General features: G+C 39.8%; 1 long non-coding RNA gene across 1 annotated transcript; it reads left to right on the forward strand.

The window, feature by feature from the left end:
- The first annotated feature begins 650 nt into the window (after positions 1-650).
- Positions 651-7,770, forward strand: LOC138106561 (uncharacterized). Its single transcript, XR_011149030.1, has 3 exons — positions 651-779; positions 2,354-2,399; positions 3,026-7,770. It is a non-coding gene; the product is annotated as an uncharacterized lncRNA (long non-coding RNA).
- Positions 7,771-8,088: the final 318 nt, after the last annotated feature.

Consider the following 8,088-nt stretch of genomic DNA (forward strand, 5'->3'; position numbering starts at 1 on the left):
AAGCACAATAACGTTTGCCTGGCTTTGGGATTTACTACCAAAACTAGCACCTGAATGCCCTGCAAGCTATACTGTGCTGTGGGCAGGGAGGTGAGAAAGGGCACACACCTCCTCCCTTCAGGGCCATGCAGAAAGGGACAGCCATCCCATGCTGTCCCTTCTGATGACCTCTCACTGGAAGCAGACAATCACCAGAGCTTGAGTGAGTTTCACTGGGGTTTTGGGGATTAGTGCCTAAACCAGGAAAACTGAGTCAATCCTCGTTTCATCCACTTTTTCCAGGGAATCACAGATTGATTGAAAAGACCTAGAAGATTGGCTCTAACCATTAGCACAGCACTGCCAAGTCTGCTACAGACCGTGTCCCTAAGTGCCACATCTTTTAAATGCCCCCAGGGATGGTGACTCAATCACTTCCCTGGACAGCCCAATGCTTGACAGGCCTTTCAATAAAGAAATTTTTCCTGATATCTGATCTAAAACTCCCCTGATGCAACTTGAGGTCATTTCCTCATCCTATCAGATTGTTGCTTGGGAGAAGGAACTGACCCACACCTGGCTACAACCCCCTTTCCCGTATTTTCCTAATTAGCTCTTTCAGAGAGCTAAATAGAAGTGCTTGCAGCTGATGAGGAAAGCAACCAGGCACATGAAATCGTATGTGATTCTCTTTACCTAGCCCTGGATGCTGACCCAGCAGAGTCTGACTGTATGGTGCTTTATCCTACGAGTATTGTTTGAGTCCAAGGAGTGCAGCAAGGCAGCTGAGAAAGGAAACTGTAAGTAATAATTAAGTTGCTTTGAGGATTAATGTGTGATCCAATTCACTTGGCAAGGTAGAATAAGGTTGTGATTTTTTTCAAGGTAGTTCATTATCATAGTCAGCAGTTTCTTTAGTTTTCTTGACATGTGGTCTCATTCTGCTGTTGCTGCAATTTTACTGGTGGTTTTAGGCTCTGCATGTGCCCTTTACTTAGTTATGAAATTCCTACTTTTAGCTCCTTAAATTAAACTTTGTTAGCACAGGGCTCTTGGGTTGCAATGTGCTCTGACTGCAGCCCACAGACATACACAGCTGATTGCGGGTGACATTTTCCCTTTATCTCCCAAAAGCTGTGGAGAAGTTTTGCTGTTCTTCTTGCCCTTCTTCATTGCTCCCGAGCTCTGGAGTGTCTCTGTAAGGAGCACATTTAGTGACGATTTGTATGGATTTCAGTGCAAACTGAAATCAAGGGGAAAATGATCAAGAGACATCTGGGAAATCATTGCCCAACATCTTTGCATGCTAGGCTGCTTTGTAAGTGCTAATACCTATAAGCAAGCCAGCCCAATAGCTAGGTAATTTCTGTTAATCTCCATTAAAATTCAGGATTCTTCTGTGCAAGGGTAGGAAACTTAGATCAGGAAGGACGTGTTCTGTCTTTGTTGTTAACTCTTTGAGGGTCTTCTTTTTATATTTCTGTGGCTTAGATTTCCCATTTCTAAAGTGGCTTGCATCTGTTGGTCTCTCCAAAACGCATGACACTGGGTGAATTCAACAAAAAAAGCCTTGTCTTTGCATGTGTGTTAAGAGGCTCCTCAGCAGACCTGCAAGGCACATGCTCTATGCAATTTGCATTGTATATTTCTTTGATGCGACTGTAGCCCTGGCTTTTGTGTGCCACTACTCACACTGTGTAAGTACTCACCACACATAAGACTTTCAGAGCCTCTCGCACAGCCCCTTTGAAACTGCAGCCCACTGTGTTTGCCTTGAGCACTTCAAGACTCTTTCAGTGTTATTTCCTAAATGATTTGATGCTGCACGGCCATTTGAAGTGAAAAGTGTTTTTCAAGCACAAAAGATTTTAAGTTGATTTTTCTTTTGTTTTACCTAAGTTCTTTGAGAACAGGAAGGAGGCAGCTTTGTGAGGTGAGTAAATGATAGCTAGCCCAGTTGTGGGTACGAGAAACAAGGCTGTATGCACAAACACATGCAGGGTAATAGTCTACTTCAACAGTGGGTTCCCTTGCTAATTTGGAAAGCCATTTCCAGCTCTGGCTTGATTCCATTTCAGCCTCAAGCTGTGAATAAGGAGGGCTTTTAAGCTGTCATTTTGTTAAAGACAGCTTTAAAAACACAAGAGGAAGAGACATCAATTACCAAAGCAAACAAACGTATGGAAATAAAACTTTTTTCTTTGACAACTAATTCAACACTGACAGCAAATGCTACAAGATTTTGCCTTTTGGATTTTTTTGATTGGTTGTTTTTTGTTTACTTTGATTTGTTTTCTTGGAGGTTTTCCTAATTATTGATAGGTTTGGGTTTTTTGAGGGGAGGGCTTAATGACCAGAAATCTTGTTTTGACAGGTGAACATGTTAACACATGAGTATGCAGCACAGGATTTGATTTCAGGTAAAGTCAAAATGAAGGTAGTGGGTTAACTCACTGTAAAATATAGTATTACTGGATTTGTATTTCATTTTTCAGTACCTGAGAGCAGCAATTCTGGAGCTAAAATAAGGTGTGATTTTGTCCTTTTCTTTCATGGTATTTTCTCCAATCATGGAATGAAATCTTATTAAAGCAGTGTATTTCACCTCTATGTATGGCTCTCTGATGCATTAAGAAGCTTGGCAGAAAGGCCAACACCATTTTTAACCAAAGCCATAAAATCAAATGAAACTTTTTTTTTAATAGATTCTAAAGAATTTTCTCTTAGTAGCTAGAAGATACAACCTGAAATGTCACTTTCTCAGAAATTACAAATTAATTAACAAATTAATAATAAATAAATAATAATAAATAGACTCTTTATTTAATTACAGGGTCACAGAATAGTTAATGTCGGAAGGGACCACCAGTGGGGGCATTTGGTCCAACCTTCTGGCTCAAGCAGGGTCATCCTAGAGCACATGGCACAGGATTGTGTCGACACAAGTCTTGAATATCTCCAGTGAGGGAGACTCCCAAACCTCTCTGGACAACTTGCCCCAGTGTGTGATGACCTGCACAGTAAAGAAGTTTTTCCTCCTATGCAGGTGGAACTTCCTGTGCATCAGTTCCTGCTCATTGCTTCTTGTTGGAGGCACCACTAGTGACAGGTTCCAGCTAAGCCCTGTGCCACTGATTATGACCCTCTGGGATGTGTCATTCTGCCAGTTCTCAACCCACTTCACCCTCTGCTCTTTCTGAGTTTGCCTATGAGGATATTGTGGGAGGCATAGCCTAAAGCCTTGCTGAAGTCCAGGTAGACAATATGCACTGCTCTCCTCTCATTCATCCAGGTAGTTTTGCCATTGTAGAAGGCAATCAGGTTGGCAAGCAGAGTTTACCTTTAATGCATCCATGCTCACTGCTCCTGACCACATTCTCGTTTGCCAGCTCTCAGCACTCGTGGATGAATCCTTTCAGGACCCTTTCATGGACCTGCAGATGCCAAGTTTGATGAGATGATCTCTAATCCTATCCTCCTTGACCACGGGGAAAGTCTTCCTTCCACCACTGGTTTTCCCTGGACCTGGGCCAGAGATTCCTGAGGGCTGGTCCTGTCAGTGAAGCCTGATGCAAAGAAGGCATTCAGTATCTCAGCCTTCTTATTCCACATTCCTTCTTCTTCCATAAGTGTACAAGGGCAAGGCCAGTAATTTGTCCCTGATAAGGGAAATCATGTGTTCAGCTGGTATTTCTTTGTTAACAATAGCGGAAGTGTTCCAGATCATCCACTGAGATTCTTGGCCTATAATTAACTAAACTAGTGGTTGCATGGTTATATTTTAGTATCACTTAATGAACAATCTGAAAGCTAAGAACATACTGTGAAATTATAGTTTATCTTTTTATTTCAGACAGAGCAGCATTATTTTCTATCTGCTTTCCTGCTTGTAGACTTTTAATATTTCATTTAAACTTACACTGAAAACAGAGGTGCAGGCCTGCCTTGTGTAGTCCCTGAAGTGAGTGGAAGCTGTATACCCATGTCTGAGGAGAAATAACTCCCTGTGTTTACTTAATATACGAGTATTGCATTGTGGCGTTATTTCTAGGGTGTGTTTCCTAGACACAATACACATGGTAAAACATGGTCAGTATGCATTCTAAGATGAAATTATGATATATGACTGCCTTTGAATCCTGAGGTTGCTGCAATATTTTTATAGGGCTGTAATTTTAACATAAATTCAATTTTATACTAAATAGATGCAGCACAATTGCCTGTCTACTTTAGAGCTATTAAGGAAGATGAACATATTAAGAAATATGGCCTCTTAACTAAAATCTAGTGTCTGTCCTACTAAGATTAATTTTCAGCCATCTTTTATTTTTCTTATGAGTGCAACCATACCAGACTGTTGCATCAGAATTTGAAGCATATATACAGACATCTCACTTTCACAGCTCAATATGAAGCAGTAAGTTTTAGCTTTCTGCTCAGCCCTTATTCAGTAGTGTGTGTTTCTGAGGGTGTGGTAGAAGATGGAAGAAGGCTGTTAGGTTTGTGTGAGTGCAGTTGTAAAAGCTTAATTTGTTGCTGTTGTACTTACTTTTATTGGAGTCTTTCCTGCAGAAATAATGAGCAAAGCAGGAAGAATAAATGAAGCTGTCTTTTGTAATTCTAAACAGGAACACTGAGAACAATAAATTTGTTGCAGTTGAGTTAATGAATCCTGAGATGCTACAAATTTGGGTATTGCATCCTCTTCACTTTCCTACCTCCCCAACAGTCTCCTGTTGCAATACTTACATGTCTTCTTGTTTCCCCAGTTGTGCTCTTATCTCATTGTAAAACCTCTAATCTATTCCCCATCAAGCCTTTCAGATCTGGAAGTCCGTCATAGCATAACTGGGTCACAGCTATATGCGGTCTGGCTGGTAGATGGGTGCCAAAAGGCAAGCCTGTCTAGGCTAACTAGACTTTCAGTGCTTCCTCTGTTTCCTGTTTGAACATCCCTTCTGCCCCCTTTGTGGAAAAATCATGTATTAAAAAATATACTGTTGCTTTGAGCAGGACGACTATGAACCCACAATATACTGTGGCTGCCACTTAGGCCTGACCTGTGCATACTTGAACTTTAGGTATTAGGTGTTTGCCTGGGGAGGAAGGAGACAAGGAGGGAACTCATGGGATTTGAAGCAACCTTGAAGTGTTTCAGAGGTCATGAAAGCAAATCTTGAGAGATGCTTCAGTTCTGTACAAGTATGAAGTGTGAATACTGAAACAAGCTGAAAAGCATCAGCATCAGTCAGACTGAAGGGTGAGAAATGAGTGATACTCATTAAAAAAATCATGTTGCAGTGTTGATTACAACACCCTACTAACTGTGAGGCTTATGATTAAAAAAAAAAAACCAAAACAAAAAAAAAAATCCCTACCCACAAACAAACAACAAGGCCTTCCATCAGATCAGTGTCTGTTATGACTCTAAGCCACTCTTAGGAGCAGTTTGTAGATGAGACCTAGTCATGTACTGTGCACTGCATAGCTGCAGGCTTTTCTCTTTCTTTCAACTGTCAGTCTGTCTCCTGTGATTTATCTGGAAATTACAACTGGCATTGTGCTTGGCAGGAGTTGAAGGATAAATAGTTCCTACAGGTAAAAAAATTACTCGTTCAAACTACCCCAGTTACAACAAAAAGTGTGGTGTGGTGGAGGTCATCTATTTGGATTAAGACACTTAAAATGTGTCTAATTTCAAGTCGTATGTATAGTTAGGCAATCTGAAATGGACTTGTAAGACAGTATCTAAATTAAAGTATGGCTTACTTAGATTATATCCAGACTGAAATATGGCCTTACCCCTAATTACCTAAATCAGTCTAAATCAGAATCTCTTGGAGATTCAGAAAGATGAAAAACATACTTTTGGGTTTGAAAAACAGGTTTGTATAAACAATTATTTTTTTTATCTTAAGTTCCTACTTTTACAAACTCTTCCTTATTTGCAGCAGCTCTGCTTTAAAATGTCTGTTTTATCTGCTGGATTTCCTTCTAGTAAGTGGTGGAGTATAATCTTAATGTAGTACTGTATTTAATTGTCTGCTGAAGCAGAGGGTTGAAGTAAAACATTGTATAATGAAATTACACCACAGCAGAAATACAAGGTGTGTGGTGATGAGGAATCAGTCTCTGAAAGTCTCAATCACTACAATGTGAAATTGCTTCAGCAGAATGAAATAGATTGGGACAGAGTGGGCAGGGAGCAGAACCAGTGAGAATCAGTCTTTGTGCTGGTGAACATTTTCTCCCCTTTCTTCTCCCCCACCACCCAAGTAACTCACTAATTGTAGCCAGGGATTATTTTTTTCTTATTTCTCATTTCTGCTTGTATTTTTACCTGCAATTACCTTTTAAAAAGATGTCACCTACAGCTTCATTATTTCAGTCCCCTGAGCACTGTAGAAGAGCACAGGAAAAAAAGTCTTCTGATACATACTGACTACTAATGACCTTTGCCAGGTCTGAAGACCAAGCAGGGCAAATAGCTGTCATTTATACCACCAACATATTCTCTTTCCTAGTGGAAATGTGGCATGTAAATGCATGATTGTCTTTGACTGCTGGCTGTAACCTATAACTTGTGTATCTAAGCAATATGAAGCCGTCCTTGCAGAAAAGCAAAAGGAAACAAAATCCCTCTTCTCCTTTGATTAACTCAGAGAATATTAGTAGCATCTTCAAAAAATAAAGGCAAAATCCTCCCATGCTTGCAACAGTAACAATCATTTTTACAGAGTCAGTGAAGAGTTGTACTGCCCTTCCATATCACCTTTAGGAGAGCAGTAAATCTTGCTTGGCTGGTGAACCAATATCATCTATAAATAGCCTGTGTCTGAGTGGGAAATGCAAACAGCTCTGCCCCTGCAGTCTGTCTGTGGGACTTCTGTCAACATGTATCAGATTCCAAATATTTGGGTAATTTCTTAGCTGAAAATGTGAATGTCCTTGCTTATATTTGGGGTGTGTTTTCTGGGGCCAGAAGTAGCTTAACATTTAATAAAGTAGATTTCATCCAAAGCACAAGTTTTCTGAGTGATAGGTCAAAGAATCCCTTTTGTGCTCAGATGATGCCATTAAAACAATTCACAAAGCACACAGTGCACAGGTATTTCTAGAATCTGTTTGAAATGCAATTGCAAATTCTTCCTGAAAGGCTATGAATTTCTTGAAAGAGTCATCCTGTTCTATCTCTCTGTACTATCGATCTGTGTCTCTATCCCTTTGGTCAGATTAAGGGAACTTAAATTGGAGACTGCTAGTAAGAGATTTAACAAAGGAGCTGCTTCAAGATTTGCACCATGGGTCTTCATAGCATAGAAAAGGAGATTTAGCAATGTCAGCTATTATACATCATTGGGTTGCTGTTATCCTTCACTGAAAAGGGAGATGCTAAGACAGATTGTGGAGAGAAAAGCAGTGTGACTAGCAATTTTATCATGTTAGCATGTTACAGTAATCTTGCCACACTGTAGAAAAATACTGTCAGTAAGGCAGTGCTGAAGTAATAACATAACCTATTTTGGCTGAAGAGGGTGTTGTGACCCTGTTCAGGTTTGTGAAAACATGCAGAATATGCTGTTCTCCCTTCAATCTGGCATGGAAAAATATACTACCATAAATAAAAAAGATGCTGAATGAATCATGCAGTAGTTATCTCTAAGTAATAAGCTTGCTCAGAGGTAGAAAGATGTAGAAGCAGAAGTCATGGGCTTTTTTTGATATATCAGAGGTAGGTTGAAGAACTTGTTTTCGAATCATGTTGTCTGTGAGTGCAAAAATCATATTACTTATGTGTACTATTATATCATGCACTAATAAAGTGATACACATTATGAACTGCCATTACTAATTTAAAAAAAGAGAAAAGTCTATTCATTAAAAGTTAGGTGCTAAGCTGCTGGATGATGGCTCTCCCTAAGTTGCTTTAAACTTGCAGTGTTTCATAACTGTGCAAGTATCTGTTCGTTACTTTTCACTGCTTGAAGAGAAGAGGGAAAGTAGGTCAGTAATATTTCTTCTTTCAACATGTGATTCAGGAAGTGCCTTCCTCTGATATTGAGAAACCTGGTATTGTAACTCTGAAAGGACATTTAGGGTTATTAAACA

The sequence above is a fragment of the Aphelocoma coerulescens genome, chromosome 2, assembly GCF_041296385.1.
Source record: "Aphelocoma coerulescens isolate FSJ_1873_10779 chromosome 2, UR_Acoe_1.0, whole genome shotgun sequence".
Classification (NCBI taxonomy): domain Eukaryota; kingdom Metazoa; phylum Chordata; class Aves; order Passeriformes; family Corvidae; genus Aphelocoma; species Aphelocoma coerulescens.